Source organism: Dipodomys merriami, unplaced genomic scaffold (genome assembly GCF_024711535.1).
Source record: "Dipodomys merriami isolate MVZ:Mamm:240054 unplaced genomic scaffold, mDipMer1.0.p SCAF_31, whole genome shotgun sequence".
NCBI classification, from domain to species: domain Eukaryota; kingdom Metazoa; phylum Chordata; class Mammalia; order Rodentia; family Heteromyidae; genus Dipodomys; species Dipodomys merriami.
The window spans coordinates 8,341,853-8,360,451 of record NW_027204604.1 but is presented as its reverse complement, the minus strand read 5'-3'; the positions used below and the strand labels follow the sequence as shown (position 1 = coordinate 8,360,451).

The following is an 18,599-nucleotide window of genomic DNA, read 5'->3' as shown; positions in this document are numbered from 1 at the left end:
AAATCTTTAATTAAAAATGACCACATGGCACAGCAGGTAACTTCCCTAGAGAATTGGGAGGTGAGACTGGATGGTATTGGAACAGATGGCAAGTGTGTGGATTGCTAGGATGGAGAGTCAGCTTCTGTGATTTGGAAGGTCTCAAAGAGAAAAGATCATTTTATTCAAGAGTGAGGACAGCCCTACATTTACCTGGTTCTGGGTAATCGATAAGGAGACTCTCTCCACATCAGCTATGCATAGCATAATATTCAGCATTGAGTTTCAGTGGTCTTCATGGGATAGCTTCTGATTCAAAGCTAAAAAGGAGAATTGTCTCGAATCTTCTTGTTTTCTAATCTCTTAAAAAGTTTTCCTTCTAGAGTTTAGTTACTTGAAAAGATAGCTATATATCTATTGATTATGGATATGTCTATGAAAGTAGATACAGTTAATAACCACACATCATAGAAGGTTATATATTTTTTCTCCCTGCTCTCTTCTAAATGTGAAAAGGTCAGTCTGTGTCTTCTCAACAGAGAGCAAGAGACATTGCGGTAAGATGTGCCTCTGGCTTCACTGAAGAGTGTACCTATGGGTAGCTTGGTGGCTGGTGAGTTGTCTCAGCTCTTAAACCATGTCCCATACCTATGAGAAGGGTCTTGCAATCTTTGTGATTGGTTTTCTAATCCATTGTGGCAACAATTTCAACTCAGGAAACCTGTCTGGAGAACATGGATACATTACATAATTTCTTCTCTGATCAGGGATTTGACTTCTTTGTCTTGAGGATTTCCAGATACAATAAATTGGCTCACATTTCCCCCAAAATATTCTATCTACACGTAAAAATGAGTAATATGAAATGTCTGCCTTCATTTTCTGTAAATCTAATCCCAGGTACAAATGATTCTGGAGTGGAGTCACTGGTGTGTGTCAGAAAGCTCTAGTTAAAAGGACTGAGAGGCAGACACAAAGCAACAAAAGGAGTGTCCATGAATTATAATCAAGAGTGACAATAACAACCGTTACAGAGAGTTACAAATGTTTCTGAATCTTGTGCTGAGCCTTTTATACACATGATCTCACTTAATCTTCTCAGTGACCCTGTGGAATAGGTATTATTATCATTTCCACCTTACAACGAGCACTATGACAAAGGGGGAACCAGTTTGCCAAAACTAGTAATTGCAGGGCTTGGGATTAGGACCTATTTCATATGATTCCCGAGTCCAAGCTACCAACCACCATTGTAGTGCCAAGACATCTGCTGACGGTGTTTAGGTTTTGATCATTCAGTATGCATAAAGTGTTGTGAGGGGTCAGCACATGTCCATTATGAGGATCAAGAGTGTGGTCAGATCCTAAATATTCAGTGTTGTTGGTAGGAAGAGGAATATCTGTGGGCTGAAATTGTCAAAGAAGGAATTATGGAGTAGGTTGATCTTGGTAAATGGAAGGAGGTTTGGATCTATGATTTAATATATAGAACATTTTCCCAAAAGAAAGGAAAACTAACTTATCTTATCTGAAAACACAATAGAAACCAAGAAGTCATGTAGTAGTATCTTCTGATGTTGACAGAGTTCATTTCATACAATCTTATTAAAACGCTTGCTTTCCTGAGGGAAGTTGTTGCAACTATTCCAGAAGATCAGGAAAGTTCTTTTTCTGAAAGTCTTGCCAACATGACTCCCTTCTAAGGTTTGGTGTACCAAAGCAAGTCATACGCTAAAGTTCTTTTCTTATTTTCGACATTCTGGAGGATTCCAAAATGGCAGCTGCTTCTATAGACCACGGTAGATGGATGGGATTGATGGGAAGGGAATGATCCACAGAGTCATACTAACTTAGAAGCAAGGATCAGGGGGAACTTGGGCCACTAAAATGAACATAGCACTTCCCTTCTGTGTGGAGAGATGATAGCATGAAAAGAGGAGTTTCTTTCTTTTTTACTGATGGGTCTTGTTGCCCATGGCACAATCTTCTCCATCATGGATTACTCACTGACATAAGAAACATTAGCATGCAGTCCAACAGAACACATTATTACTATTCAGGAGTGAGTGACTTGAAATTGAAATGCTCAGATGGTTGTGAATTCCAACAGTGTTAAAAATAAATCCCTTTATCTGTTGTACATTCCTGGGCTGCTACCCTTTTCCATTGGAGCCCCTTTAAAAGATGTGTGGACTGCACGTTGAACAAGATCGAATGTGACTTTGCAAAAATAGAATGCCTGGTCTCTCTTCTTTCCCTCTCCATTCGACAATGCAAGATAAATTCACTCCACGGGAACCTTTTGTGGGTTGTACTGCTCAGGCAATTTGCAGTTTTCTGGGGGAAAGGCAGCTCACGCTACATTTATCACCCCCTGCCGCCGGCTACAATTCAACCCACTTCGAGCCACTGAACAGAGGTGCTGATGGGGGCTCTGGCATTAGAATTCCACATCATAATGGAAGTGCAGGGAAGCAAAGACAAATGAATCAGGGCCACTCTAGGTCTCCACTGAGAAAGAGGTCAAAAAGCATGACACCAGGTGATGGGACCCAAGATGAGTGAGTTGCAATAATAATAAAAAAAAACCAACATGGTTGCTTCTCTCTCCTCTCTATATTTTATTCTAGTGATTCAGGCTTGAGAAGTGTGTTTCCTATTATCAGACTCATCAGTTGATACTGAGATAGTAGCCTCAGTTTTACTTAACAGTGGCTGCACAACTCCACCTAACCCAAACAACTAAGTGATAAAAATGATATAACTTGCCTTGTCATTCTTCTTCTACTGTACCCTGGAGCTTGTTCTTTAAAGAAACCACACCTATGAAGACTAGGCAAAGTGAGATGACTGGATCTAGCTAAAGGATCAGTCAAAACGAGCTGGGTTTATGCTGCAGAAATGAACCCACGAATCTTCTGAATCCAGAAGACAAACACATTCTTTCTATTTATCTTCTTTTGCCCAGAATCAGTCATGTGGTCGACCTAAGTATAAGGAAAGGAAGGAGTATAATCTTCTAAAGGGAGAGGAGAATCCATTCGGGGCCAGCCCTGAAAGTCTATTCTACTGGCTGGCTTAGTACAGTACATCAGAGTGGGATGATCGTTAAGTTTTCAGATTTAAATAAACCGGTGATATTAATCTTTTTTTTTTTAGATTTTAAGGTATGGTGATGTTCAAAAATGGTATGAAGAGTATGATTAGTAAAGGAACTAAATTAACCCTTAATTGATAGCATGAGAGAACTGAGACCAGGAGAGATTGTGCGTTGTTAGCAGAGGCAGGTTGGTTTCTATGTTAGTGTCATGTCCCTCTCTCAGCTTTCCTCAACTTTCTTCAGCTGACATGAGGAGCTGATATGGTACAAGCCTGACTAATAACAAAAATGAGAAGCTATGAGAATCAATGACAAAGCAGGAGGGTGTGAGTTATAGTGTCAATACCCATGGTATTTCTGATGCTATTCTTTGTGACTTGCTAAGCATAACATTGTGAAAATATTTTTCCTTTCATTTCACCTCAAGATTCACAGCTGGGTCCAGATCCTAACTTGTATGTGTGTGTGTGTGTGTTTGCATGCGTGCATGCGTGCGTGTGTGCGTGCGTGTGTGTGTGTGTGTGTGTGTGTGTGAATATGCCAATGAATGACAGGGCTTCCTAAAATGTTAATGCCCCAGAACACAGAAATGTTTACGCTAAGCAGTATACTAGAGTGGGTCCATTGAGGCTGCTCATGTCTAGAACCCCAGTGATGGTAGGTCATGAGTTCTGGCTACCTCAGTTCTCAGCACAGCCTTCTAAGGATGGTGCATCAGAGCCTGATGTACATGAGGTGTTGATGTCTGAGTAGAAAGCCCTAGCCTTCAGAGAAGATCACTGATCTGTGTGTACAGCTGGTAGCATTTTGCTCATATTCGTCTCTGTCGATTTGAATACTTAGAAATGTTGGTTGGATATGCACATTAAGAGGAAAGGAGGTCACCTCGTGTTGACCCCACTTGAAAGTCAGGAACTCTTTTGGGGGAAGAGAGAGATTTTCAGAATGTTTAGAGTGAGAATAGATATCTATGTCCAGTTAGACAAGCATACAACACAGGAGTGCCATTTGGAGCTGTAATGAAGCCATTTTAAATAAGAGATATGTTCAACATAAAGTACCTAGGAGATCAAATATCTCTAGGCTTCTGCAGGTTTCAGAGAAGCCAGGATTGAAAGCCACGCTGATGAAACAATGCTAACAGGCAAATCCTCCTTTTGGCCACGAGGTGAGCAGCCCACAGGGTTTAACGTAGGAGAGAACTCTTTGGTGGCTGGCTTAGGTAATGAGCATCTGCTGAGAAGACCTGGAGCACATTATTTGTGCCCGTGTCTGTGTAAAATGTGTCTGTTCTCTTTATGATATGGAGTTTGAAAGGAAAGTAGATTGCATCCTATTGGAGGAAAGGGGTTTGATCACTGTCTGGCCTTATCCTTTTGGTCTTTTATAATCCCTTTCTATGTCACTGTTTGACATCCATCATTATAATGTTGAGAGACCGTCTCTCCCTTCCTTTGTACCATGTGGAGGGCTCAATGTAAAACAAGGATGCTAATGTTGTTTTGTGTGTGTGTGTTTGTGTGTGTGTGTGTGTGTGTGTTGGCATGTGAGAATGGACCTACTTGCCTATGGAACACAGACATGAGGCTGAAATTTTGTCCTAACACATTCACTGACTCTCTGCCATGACATGAAATGTTAAAGAATGGACAGAAATGGGTCAGGATGGGGATTGTCCTATCTCAGCATATTACAATGTGGGTGTGACACGCGAGCGAGCTGTCAGTTCAGAGACAGAAGTAGAGAAAAAATCCAGAGATGGTAGGGTGATCATATACTTTATTATTCTCACTGGGACACTTACGACAATGAAAAGCATGCTATTCATAATTGCACTGGGACAACATGTGGAAATTGGGGCTGCCCCAGGCAATCAGGGATGAATAGTGAGCTTGGGGATGGATTAAGTGTCAAAACACCAGGAAAGAAGCTGCCTCATACCCACATCTTAAGTCTTCTCATTGGAATGAAATCAGGAACCTAGCCTAATCTGTACCTTGCCATAAGAGAATGAAAATACAAAGATGAATGGGGCAGGTGTGAGCACCAAGGTCATCCATGGTTAATGCTGACTTAAAGGCCAACAAGAACTAACAAGAATTCTGCTCACTGAGGTGAGAGCCTTATGGACCTGGACTAATTCAGGGCTGTAGGTTGCTTGTTCTCTTGAAGGCCGGCAATTTCCTCCTTATCCCTATGTAAATCGATTCATTATCTAAAAGGCAAAGTTCCTCATGCTTGACACTTGTCAGGAATGGGCAGTCCACATTAAACACAAGCAGTCTAAGACGACCAGATTTGAGCTCAAAGGGCTGAGAGTGGATGTTGAGTGTAGGGCTGTTAGTGATGGATGGGGACATGCCATTTTAGGGACTCCCCATATATTCCATTCTGATTTGCATTCAACACATAACATTGATACTCGATTCAATTAAGTAATAAAAGCCAGAGAATGTGTAAGTAGAGTATTCACTTTAAGATAATACGTTAGAGGAGAGCAGGGTATTATTAAGAATTTTAGGAGAAAGTACCTGACATTCAGTAGAACTCTGGTGATTTACCCACTCATTCAAGGGATACAGAGATACTTAGAGGAGCTATGTTTTTTACTATATTCACTGTATGTTTTTATTTTTCACTACAATACTTAGTGTAATAGTAAAAAAACACATTCTAAGAAATTTCTCTGTAATATTGAAGAACTGGAGTGGGAAGGATTGTACTGAGACTTGGGACAGTGACCTGCAGGATTTACACTTCCAAGGTAGGTTGGAATTTGACTACATATGTAAAGCAAAGAAAGTTTCCAGGCAGAGGAAGCAAGATGAAGAAAGGTCGTTGGTGTTTGGGAAAGGCATAAACACTTAGCTGGACTGGAGGGCCCGGTGCAGGGGAGGAAGAGACTCTGGCTGGAAGAAAATTAAACAGCTCCCTCACTTGTCACATTGTAATATGCTGAGATAGGGCAATCTCCATCCTGACCTACTTCTGTCCATTCCACAACATTCAGATTGCCGGGCAGAGAGTCAGGGAATGCATTAGAATAAAATTCCAGGCACTTTCCCTGTTCCATACACAAATAGGGCCATTCTTTCCTCCTGGATCTAAATGTTGAAGAGGAAGCAGAAGAGGAGAAGAAACTCTGATGACCTGAAAAGAAGAGAGTAGGGGGACATGAACACTCCAGCAGGAAAAGAGAAAACATACAGAAGAAACCCCGGGACCCAAACCCCAGTGGGGAAGACAGAAGCACACATCTCTGCAGAACTCTTACTAGCTCTAATAGACACACACAGCCTCACTTCCCTTAACTGCCTTTGTGGTCCTCGGCGCTGTGCCTGGGACGCATGGTTGCAGGGCTGCTGGGATTCAGCACAGATGTTAGGGTAATGACACCACAAAGCCTTCCATAAAGGGACCAGCCCAGAACGCATCTTGTCTCAGGAAACATGTATGGGTAGATAAACGAGAGGGGGGGGGGAGGGAAGAAGAGAGGGAGAGAGAAAGAAGATGTATATGTGTGTGTGTGTGTGTGTGTGTGTGTGTGTGTGTGTGTGTGTGTGTGTGTGTGTGTATTAAATCTTACTCTTCAAAGCTAGGAAGGCAGCTCACATGTCCAGCAGAGGGGAGATTTTCCCAGGGCCTAAAGCTCAGACCTTCTTGACTAGTTCTGCGACCAGGACTTAAGGAACCAATCAAGGACAACACAATTAAAATGCCACGCTACTGGTTGGCACAAAATAGCTTGAAATAAGGCCATCTTTTTTTAAAAGTCAGAAAAAAAATGTATGTCCCTTAGATCCTGAGTTACATGATGAACCGTCAGCACTTGTGTCCCCTGTGCCTCTCTCCGCTCATGGCTTGGCCCACCAAGCTGGCTCCCGTGCGGTCTGAACTTGTTTCCAAAGTCTGGTTCAGCCCTGTCATTATGGCAACAAATATACAAAACCAATCTAGCAAATAAACACACGGACACAGGGGTGTCTTTCATTTTGGAAATCTGTTTCCTTTGGCAAAGTGAGGATCGTAGTCTTCATCACGGTAGTCCAAGACTGTGCTAAAGGTCATGGGCAATGTGCCAGTCATCCCTTTCAAGCCTTCCCAGGCGAGCCAGGGTACAACGCTTTAGTACCGGAATCCTGCATCCATTCCTTGCTTCTCCATGGAGACCTATCAATTAAGAATGCAGTTGCTGTGGTCTCAGGTGTGTGACTCCCACTAGAATCCTCTGCCCATCCTTCATTGAAGGGATAATGACAAATCTCTCATTCATCTTTATCTAAGTATTTATTGAACATTGGTCATGCTTAGAGACCAGACCAACTCTACATAAAAGGGCAAGGAGGATGCCCAAAGTCCATTTAGAAGTTTACATTCTTATTCCTTCTTTTCATTTCACTTGGTGATTTTTGCTTTTACCAACATGCACTGACAGTACAGGGGAGCATTGCAGTGATAATTCTATGAAGGTAGACATGTACTTTGACCAAGTTCACCTGATCTATTATACTTCCTTAACCCCATCCCGTCTTTCCCCAATTTTCAAATATTTGGTGTGTTTCCTGATGCTATTCACCAAAGCAGTTTATGTGTACAATGCATCTTGATCTGTGTCACCTTCTTCGTCTCCACTTTGAACCACCCCTTCCCTTCTATTTCTCAGTTCTACGGTGTATGCAATGAATTCTTGCCTGCAATCTCTTCCCTCCTCCCTTCATTCTTCTACCCGCCCCCCTCAGCTCCCCTCTCCCCTCTTGCAATTATCCATATCCTGGTGCTTATTTTGTTGGGCTTTGACTTGGTCTTTTTAAAGAATGATAGTACTTGGGCTCTCCATAGAGTGTATTATACTTTAGCTAATTCATTTGTAATCCCTTGCTTACCACCCAGTTGTGTTTACTTGTAGATTTATAGGCACATTCTAGCTCCCACAAATGAGGGAAACCACACAGCCTATGTTTCTCTGGATCTGGCTTACTTTATATAATTTTTCCAAGTCTTTCTATTTACCAGGGGCTACATTCAAATGTGGGATATAAACAATAAATGAAGAAATAAGCAAAATAATTACACACTGAATTATAACACTTCACATTTCTATATAGTATGTGACCAAACAAAATATCCATTCCTGAAAAAAAAAAACCACTCAACAAAGTAGAAGTATAGGAAAAAATTTCAAACTGCTAAAGGACATCTATAAAACACTAATGGCTAACATCATACCTAATAGCGGAAGACTGAATGTTTCCCTTGAAATCAAGCACAAGGCAGCTGTGTCTGCTTTCTTCTCTGCCAGTCACTGTTAGAGATTCTGTCTAAAGAAGTTTAAAATAAAGTAGGGTGAAGAGGAGAGATTAAAATCAAATATTTACTTTGTGCCTCATAGTCCTTTTCAACCACTGCCAAATATTTTGGGCCCAATTCTTTTCTTTGTTAGCTGTCCACATTTGGTAGGGTTATTAGTAGTGTCTCTGACTTTCACCTACTAGGCAAAAGTAGCATTGCCTCTTCTTCCCAGAGGTGACAACCAAGCATAGTCATGTGTCAATGAATTTTACCTTTGTGGGTAAATTCTACCACTGGTAACAGACAATTAGGTGAAATCTAGGAAAAAGCAAAGACAACTAAATTTAGCAAGATTGTGAGATACAAGATCAATACAGAAAAATCAATCAGATTTTATATACTAGCGATGAATAAATTGGAGTTAAATAACATCCCATTTGTGATAACACCAAAAATCATGAAATAATGTCATATCTGACAAAAGAGGCTGCAAATCTATACACTGGAAAAAACATAAAATATTGTTGTAAAACATTAAAGATGGCTTAAATAGATACACCTCATCAAGGGTGGATAAGATGTCAAATGCTTCTAAATTGATTTATAAATTGATGCAAACCCCACCCCAGTAGAAATCTCAGAATGTTTTCTTGGGGAAGCTAAAAACTGATTCTAAAATTCCCTGGAAATACAAAGGGTCCAGTAAAGCACAAATAAATGTAAAAAATAAATCTGAGAGCAAACATTGCTTTAATTTAAAACAAAGTTACAACACTCGAGATGGTGTGCTATTGTCTATCTGTGACATGTATTAGAGTTCAAGGGCCCACGTAAATAAAAATCTTAACATATTTCTTTTGCTTTGGTTTGGATTTGGCTATATTGGGGTTTGAATTTCGGGGGCACATTCTTGCTAGGAAGGAACACAACCATGTAAGTCATGCCCCCAGACTCTTAGCTTGTTATTTTTTCAAGCAGGGTCTCAGATATTTGTCTGTTTACACCTCTTGGGATAGTAGGTATGGATCGCTTTATTCAAAATCAGCTTGTTTTTTTGTTTTAATTACAAAGATACAAAGGCAACTTAGGAGAGAAAGCAGTTTCTTTCAATAAATTATGCTGATTCATAGAATGTCTATATGCTAATACAACAACAAATCAAAGTTCAATCTATAACTTGTACTGTTTTTAAAAATGAGGTCAGATGAATGTATAGACCTAAATTTAAGAAAATTCTAGAATAAAATATACAATGAAACATTTCTGGTCTTGGGTTTAGAAATTACTATGCTAAACTACTAAAACTATAATCTTTAAGTAATGTATTATTAAGTAGGACTTTATGAAAATTAAAAACTGCCTTTCAAAATATAGGAAAAATGAAAAAACAAATCATATTGAGAAAAAAATATTTGTAAAGTATATACTTAAAAAAGACTTCTATCTAGAATATGTATAGATTCTTCAATCAACAAAGTTAAAACTTTTGTGCTACAGTGGATACCAATTTTGTATTTCAAGATGACAAAAACTGCACAAATGGAAGCACTTTTATGTTTTGTAGAAAAAGTTTGGTGCTTCAATGAGAGTCCAAAAGTAAATCGCAAAATTTTATTAAAAACTTTGCCAATTCTATCATTGGTAAAGGACTTTTATTTTGAGTATATAAGGAATATACATATCTTAATGATAAAAGTCAATTTAAAAATGGATGAAGGATCTGAATAAACACTTTTGTTTGGGGTCATGGGGCTTAAACTCCAGGCCTGGGCCTTGAACTCTAGGCCTAGGCATTGTCCCTTAGCTCAGTTGCTTGAGGCTAATGTTCTACCTTTGAGCCACAGTGTCATTTTTGATTTTCTAGTGATTAATAGGAGATAAGCATCTCAGAGACTTTCCTGTTCAGACTGGTTTTGAGCCAAAATCTTCAGATCTCAACCTCCTGAGTAGATAGGATAACAGGCTTAAGCCACAGGTGCCCAACAATAGACAGTTTTTTTTTTGTCAAAGAAAACATACAAATGGACAATAAACATAAAATAAGGATATTCAATATCATTAGCCATCAGGAAGATGCAAATCAAAATCATACAGACTTACCACATCATGCAGCCAAAATGTCTACAATTAAAAAAAAAAAGACCATGCAGTAACCTGTCTTAAAACTCAGTCTTCAGAACATTAATGATACAGCTCTTTAGAAATCTGTCCATTTCACAAAGGGTTAAAAGTAGACTTATGATATGACCCAGTGATTTCATTTGTAGGTCCACATCTAAGAGAAGTAAAAGCATATATTTACACAAAACTTGTATGTAAATATTCATTACATTATTTATACTATCATAAAAAAGGAAACAACACAAACGTCCATGGACTGATGAATGGATAAATAAAATGTGTCATGTTTCATAGCCATAAAATAGAATACTATCTGGCACAAAGAGCAATAAAGCACCAATAAATACTACAACCTGAATGAACATTGAAAGCACCATGCTTCCTGCTAGAAGCAGTAACAAAAGACTATCTCTGGTATGATTGCATTTGTATGAAATTTCCAGAACAGGTGAAGCTCTAGAGACAGAAGTGAATGCGTGGCCGTGCCCTGCTTGGTAGCTGGGGAATGAGAAGTAGGGAGTGACCTTAATATGTATGAAGTAATGAAATGGTTTAAAATTGATTATGATAATGAGTATAAGACCTGTGACTGTGCTAGAAATCACCGACTTGTACATATTAGACAGATAGATTTCATGACATCTGAATTATATCTCAATAGAGCTTGTGATTATATACACACATATGTATGTGCACCCATCTACACATATATCTATGTGGAAGGAGGAGTCCACAGGAAGGAGACAGAATGCTTTTGGTAGTGATATAAATCTTCTATCTCTTGATTGTGCTAATATTTGCTGAGTGGAATAAATTTGCCCAGACTCATTGAAATGTATGTAAATTAATTCTCTATCAAGTTGGTTTTTCAAAAATCTCAACATGAAGGAATATAGGCTAATTAAAAAATGGGCAAAAGATTTGAACACTTAGCAATGAAGAGATACAGATGGCAAATAAGCACATGAGAAGATACTCCATCTACACAAAGTGATCAGAAAATTTCAGAGGAAAGAATTTTCCAGTCATCCTTTGAAGCTGGCATCACTCTGATACCAAAACCACACCGGCATTACAATTGAATGATAGACCAATATTGTTTGCAAACATAGATGACAAATGCAACACTTTGTCCAACCTGATCCAATAGTGTAAAAAGAAAAGAGGGGTTAATCATTAGTCGTTTGGAAGTACAGCTTGAAACTACAATGCTATACTACTATCTCTGAGACTACTGCTAAAATTGAAAAGATTGTCTAAAAATTGGCCAAGTTGAGTGGCACAACTAGAATGTTCCTAAGCTGTAGGTGCTAATTTTACATGGTGCAGCCATTGTACAAAATGGCTGACAGTTCCTTAAACATTCAACATATCTCTACCACATAAGCTAGCCATTCCACTCCTGGGTATTTACCCCACAAAAATGGAAACACATGTCCGTGTAAAGATGTACACAAATAGACAGAGCAGTTTTATTTGCATTAGTGCTAAACAGGCAAGAATCCAGATGCCCATCAACAGGTGAAAGCATAAACAAACTGTGGTATATACTGCTTGCAATACAATGGAATGGACTATTGAGTACATATGGTATGATTCCATTTATTTTAAAATGTTAGAAAATGCAAACAAATACATAGCAACAGAACACAGACCAGTGGATACCTAAGCAGGCAGGTGGGAGGTATGGAAGAGGGCCACAAAGGAACTTTGGGGAGTGAAGGATATGTTCTGAGTCTTGATTGTGGTGATGATTTTTATGGATGTATATACATACATCAAATTATGTAGTTTAAATATATGTGGTTTATTGTATGCCAATTATACCTCAATAAAACTATAAAAAAAACAAGATAATCCATTTAACGTTCCTGGCCTGCAGTAAAAGACTGTTTTCTCTAATTGCTCCCTGGCTCCAGACACTGAAATTATAGGCAGAAGTTTCCCATTGTGGCTGGATAGACCCCTGGGACACTGCACTGACTGGGTTTCAAGGTTGCCTGTTTCCCTCTCAAAATGAATTGCTAGGAAAAGAGGTCAGTGATGATTTCTCTTTGTCTCCAATAAAGGCTGTCTGTCTGTCTGTCTGTCTCTTTTTCTCCTCTTCCTCATATGAGTGTCTCACACGTTAGTTAAGTGTTGTATTATTAACCTATACACTTCCATCTCCATAGTGTTCCTTTATCTGTTTCTTTTCTCACATTAGGGATCTGTTAGTGGGGTTGGGTCTCGGCTTTAACCATTATTTCTTTATTATCTATTTTGTTCAGATATGTTTGCAGGTACATATACAGATTATATATAAAACAATATAAAACAACATATATATATATATATATACACACATACATATATATGCCTGTGCATGTATTCTTATACTCATTATCATAATCAATTTTAAACCATTTCATTACTTCATACATATTAAGGTCACTCCCTACTTCTCATTCCCCAGCTACCAGGCAGAGCACGGCCACGCATTTACTTCTGTCTCTAGAGCTTCGCCTATTCTGGAAATTTCATACAAATGCAATCATACCAGAGATAGTCTTTTGTTACTGCTTCTAGCAGGAAGCATGGTGCTTTCAATGTTCGTTCAGGTTGTAGTATTTATTGGAACTTGATCTCAGGTTCTCATGGTCTTACGCTCTTGCATGGCATTTTTTGCTAAGGCTCATGATCTACCACTTGAACCACAGTTCCACTTCTGGCTTCTAGTGGGTTAATTGGAGGTAAGAGTCTCTTTATTTTATCTTCTAGCTCTGAGCTTCAATCCTCAGATCTTAGACTCTTGACTCATCAGCACCTGGCTCTTGGTGAGTTTTTAAAGGCCACTAACAGAGACCAAGTCATCTAAGTCACATAAACTCTACCTCTATCTTACACTGCTATGTGTCAGACACATGTTAAGAAGCAGTTAGGAGACATAGAAACTAAAATGTGTGAGGAAAAAGCCTATGTGTACAAGGAACTAGAAGATCTGGGGGCTTATATGAGAACACTAATGATATACCCAGAGGTAGACTGAGATTGGAATTTGAGCAACCTGCAGACAAACTTTCATGAGGGTTTACTGAGACAAAGACACTGTCTGATTCTCCCCCTTTGAATTTTGTAGGCCCATTCTGGCAGGCTGGATTTCTTCTTTCTTCCATTGCCAGGGGAGCTGTCAATCCATTCAGTGGAAGACAGGCAAGTTTCTCCTTGCTGACTGCCTGCTGACTGCCTGCTTGCTGTCTGAACCCAGAGGAAAGGGAAGATTCTGAGCCATCAGATGACTGGGGAGGTCTGGCATTTTCTGTTTGCCTGTGCTGCTGCCTGCCATTCCCAGAGGTCTGCTAGCTAAGCTTCTAGATCTGATTTATGGCAGGCTTCTAAAGACAACTTTCAGCTGTGTATTTGTATGCAGCTCTCTGTATGGGCTACTCGACAGGCATTCAGAGTTAGAGAAGGAAGCATATGCATTGCAGAAGGAAGCAGATGCTGCCTAATCAAGAGTAATTTAGAAGGAGTAGAGGAGGTGAGAGAAGGACAGATTCCATCTCTGATATCAGAAAGTTTTATGCCACAACTGGGCCCTCTCGGAGGCGTGTGTGTGTGTGTGTGTGTGTGTGTGTGTGTGTTCCAAGTGGCTGCACCAGAAGCCAATGGCTCCATTTTGAGGATGTGGCATACAAATATGAAATAAATGGCCATAATAGGGGATATGATTTAGAGCAAAGCACACCGTACCTACTGATGGAATTATCACAAGGAAGCTCCCTTATGTGATTGGTGTATGCTAATAATAATGTTGATGACTGTAGATGCCTCAAAACCCATCATAGCATTCAAATTTGCTAGTGGAACAGACAGAATAAGTGTTTTGTTTTGTCTTTTAAGTTGCCAAACTAATAGCTAGAAGAGAACCCAGAGTGGCCAAGTATAAAGATCAGGGCCTCTGGAGTCCCAGGATTGTAAAGGCCAGGCAGACTGTCATTCTCTTCTGTGGCTTCCTGATCATGAATGAACTTAGAAACAGGCTTAATTAATTAATTGTGTAAGTACTGGTGTTGAGCTCAAAGCCATATACCCTTACTGGGCTTTCCCATTGAAGGCTGGCACTCTACCACTTGAGCCATGCATTTACTTCTGGGTTTTGACTGGTTATTTGGAGGTAAACGTCTCTTGGATTTATCTGCCCAGGCTGGTTTTGAACTAAGATCCTCAAATTTCAGCCTCCTGATTAGCTAGGATTCCAGGTAGGAGCTACTGGCACCTGGCTACAGCCTCATTTTAGAAGAAGGATGATGATGATGATGATGATGATGATGATGATGATGATGATGATGATGATAAATACATAGAAGGGTAACTCTTTAGGTGGCATTAACTATGGGGGGGCATGATATTGGTTGAAAGAAAAGCAAAGCTTAATTGGCAAAGATGTTTCTTTGGGCTAGATAAGCCATAGACAATTGTGGGTGCTAAAAGATGGAATGATGACAGCATTCACTTTGAATGGGAATGTTCTTTCAGATTTAAACCACAGCCTCCTGCCAGCCTTCTGCAGCCAGTGTCTAGGACCCAGAAAAGATTACCTTTCCTTCCTACTTCATCTTAATGAAAGTAAAATGTGTACTGACTAAGAAAAGAGGGCTTGACCTCTAGCAAAGTTAAAAAAAAAAAGAATTCACAACTTCAGGTATCCAAATGACCTGTGCTTGCCAATTTCCCTCAGAAATGGATCTCCCTGAGTACTATGGTTCCTTTAGTCAGAGAAGGGGGAAACATAAAGTTAAATGTCACTGGCCACATGGTTCGTGTTGGGAGGTAGGATGATTTCCTTTAGTGCCAAAGAAAATGTCTCTTTACAGCACTTGGAGACTCCTGTGAGAAGATCATGTGATTGTGCTTAAAAGCATGTAACAATTATTTAATTATTCTCTTCCCACCCAAGGAATCTTGGGAATATCCAGCCCCATAAAGTTCCAACCTGGGTGGAAAAGGGGAAATCCCTTTGGGCTCACTCTCCAGGAGGAAGTGATCTCACATGCTCCAGAATAGCAAGTAAGCCTTTCTCCCCAAATTCTTTATTCTGGGCCTAATCTAGGTGGGCATTGTTTGGCTCACTCAGCTGGGTTTCTCTCTGCTGGATAAGCAGATCTTCTCTTCTGAGCCTTTTGTTTTACAGATAATGAGCACGATAATAACTATCTTCATCTTTTGTACAAAGCTTCACAGATTTCAGATCACTTCCTCTTCCATTCTCTTATTTTTTTCCCCTCAACACAATACAGGGAGGCTTAAAGGAATGTGCTGCCAGTGCCCCCATTTTACAGATGAAGATGTGCTCCTCAGGAGCAGTTTCTCAAGTTGCACAATTAAGTTATGGCAGATGCAGAACTAGAGTTCAAAGCCATACCTCCACGTATGTGGCATTTTCACCATTACATCAGTTTCTTTGTGGATGAGTGATAGATGGGAGGGGACAGAGTAGGAAGAGACAAAGCCACAGGTTCAACAGGAAATGTGGAGAAAGGCCAACTTGTCAGGCTTAAAACGACTAGAGTAAGGGATAGACAGCTGAGACATTGGATGACCAAGAAAAGTAGTAGAGAAACTCCATTCGTTGCACTAGCAAAGAAATGAATAGTGTAAAATAGAAATGTGTTTGCCTTTCTTGGTGAACATGTATGTGTGCTTACTGAACTCACTCAAGCACAAGAAACTGAAGTCTAAAGGAGTGATTCTCAGATTTGACCCCTGGAGACATTGGGCCAAGGCTGGTGACACATTTCATGGTCACAATGAAGGTCAGGGGCTAGCGAGTCTGAAGGGTAAAAACTAGAGAAGCTTCTACACAGCCTACAAGAAATGGGACAGTTTCCAAAACAGAGAAATATCCATCCTCAATTGTCAGTAAGATCAGGGTCGAGAAATACACCTTGGAGGAATACAACACTTGCACCATGAAGGTCATGTCCACAGTAGTGTTTCTTATGGGTCTGTAGGGATGGAGGTCAGGTAATAAAGTTATTAAGAGAAAGAGAAGGGCTTCAGCAATGCTATTTGATTTCAAACCCAAACACTGGCCCAGCCAATTCTTCTTTTTTTCCTTTTGACAAAATGGTCTATTCCTTTATGGGTAATTAGTAAAGAAAGAAGTAAGTTCCAAGTGATGCCCTTATTGCAGGATGATGCTCCCAAGCATTGGCAAAGTTTGATCCAAAATATTGACAAGGTATCCATACAGATCTTGAGAATGGGGGTGCTCTGCTGAGTTAGGAAGGTCAGGGAAACTTTGGGAAAAAGAGTGGGAAGGATGAGTGCTCGATGGAATATCAGGACAAGATGAATCGTGCTGGTGCTTTTACATCTGAGAAAGATGGGGTCCTCCAAGTGTCCCTGATCACTACATGGCAAGACCCAACCCCGAGACTGAATCGTAGAGATGAAGTAGTACTTGAAATGACACTTCATTGTCCCCATGCTTGCAATCGGACCAGCTCCTGTGGGCCCAAGTCACTGGGTTTACGAAGGCGTTGGTATTTTGATGGGGACAAATAGGAGAAATGCTTTTTATTGGAGATATGAATTCCATGGTACAATATTAGCAAAATAATAACTCCTGCATACGTTACTCTTCCTGCAAAAGGTTTAACATATTCTCTTTCTCGCCTTCAAACTTCTGTATTGTGCTGTCCTTTTTTTTGTCTAAGTTGTTCTTCAGCAAAAGCATTCTTGAACACTCACCCATACACATATACACATATACACACGTGCACACACACTCTGCTGAAGAACAGATCTTTCCTTGTTACATACTATTTCATACTATTTCTATGCTCTACACATACTTCTGCTGCACAATAACCTGTATCAGGTTAGATGTTAGGAAAATCAATAAGTAACGCCCCTCTTCCATCCCCTACTCCATCAAGAGTCAACTGAGAAATAAGACACAGTTGTCAATACAAGGGAAGTACAAATACAAGCCTTACTGGTGAACATTTTTTAAATAGAATATGGTTTAGTTCTGAGGTCATGTGTCCCTCCCCCTCCCCCCACACCAATAATTTCCTCCAGAGTCAAACTCACCCCGCTAGTCACAGGCAGAATTGGAAACGTGCTGAGGGAGCTGAGTAGGGTGATGGAGAGAAAGAGACCTCACATTCTTTTCTTCTGGGTTATTCGTAATTTCTCTTTTCCCTTTCTTGGGGCCTACAAATGCCAGAATTGACATCAAAATATACAATCTGTCTCCTCTGTGTGGCTGTGGGCAGCTTGGGGCCAGTGATTCCATATGCCCTGTCTTTATTTTCTCAACACCAAGTCTAGGGTCTGCCACATAGCAGGTTAAATGAATGATGTTAGACATACCCCATGTCTTCCTTCTGCTTCATTTCATTCCTTTCAAACAAAAGTTTGATGCCTTCCCCTGCCCCCTAACTGGACTCTACCCGCATGCTACCTGTGCTGTGTAAACTGATCTCACAATGCCCCTGTGAGGTAGTTTTACTCAGTGTTTTTCAGAGGAAGGAAGTGAAACCCAGAGCTGTTTGGTGAGCTGTTTCTTTACCAAGGTCGGCCAGCAAGGCAGCAGTAAAAGCCAAGTTCATTGTGTCAGCCTCCTTGGCCCTCAGAGAATGTGCTGTCAGGGTTCCACTGGCTAGTTCAGAGCTCTGCCTCTCCTTGTGTCTTCTCAAATACGACACCAGTTCTGACTCAGGAAGGACTTTGATTACACACTTCGTTCTGTATCTACGTGTGTTTGTAGGCTTAACACTTTACCTGTGTCCGGTCACCCAGTTACTATTGTAATCACTCCTGCCAACATGTGGTGAGAAATGTCCACAAAGGATAGTCTTCAGGCCACACTCTCTCTTCCGGTCTGTGAGAATCCTTCTTTCAAAGTTTCCATGCACCCAAGGCCTGCTTTTCAATCAGGAGGCCTGCTCCCAATTCAGCCCTGCTAGACTTTTGTCTCAAGAACTATTTTCCAAAGTGATTGACGGCTGATTTGGCATCACTGTTAAGCTGAGCTTGCGGGGATCTCTTTGTTCCCTCCTGATAGATCTTGCCTAGACCTCAGATTCTTCTAGTCATCTTGGCTATCCCCCTCTAAACT

General features: G+C 40.3%; 1 long non-coding RNA gene across 1 annotated transcript; it reads right to left on the bottom strand.

The window, feature by feature from the left end:
- Positions 1–7,070: 7,070 nt before the first annotated feature.
- Positions 7,071–17,915, bottom strand: LOC138841010 (uncharacterized). Its single transcript, XR_011376298.1, has 4 exons — positions 17,570–17,915; positions 8,641–8,686; positions 8,306–8,397; positions 7,071–7,249 (listed from the first exon to the last, which is right to left on the bottom strand). It is a non-coding gene; the product is annotated as an uncharacterized lncRNA (long non-coding RNA).
- Between the last annotated feature and the right edge of the window lie 684 nt (positions 17,916–18,599).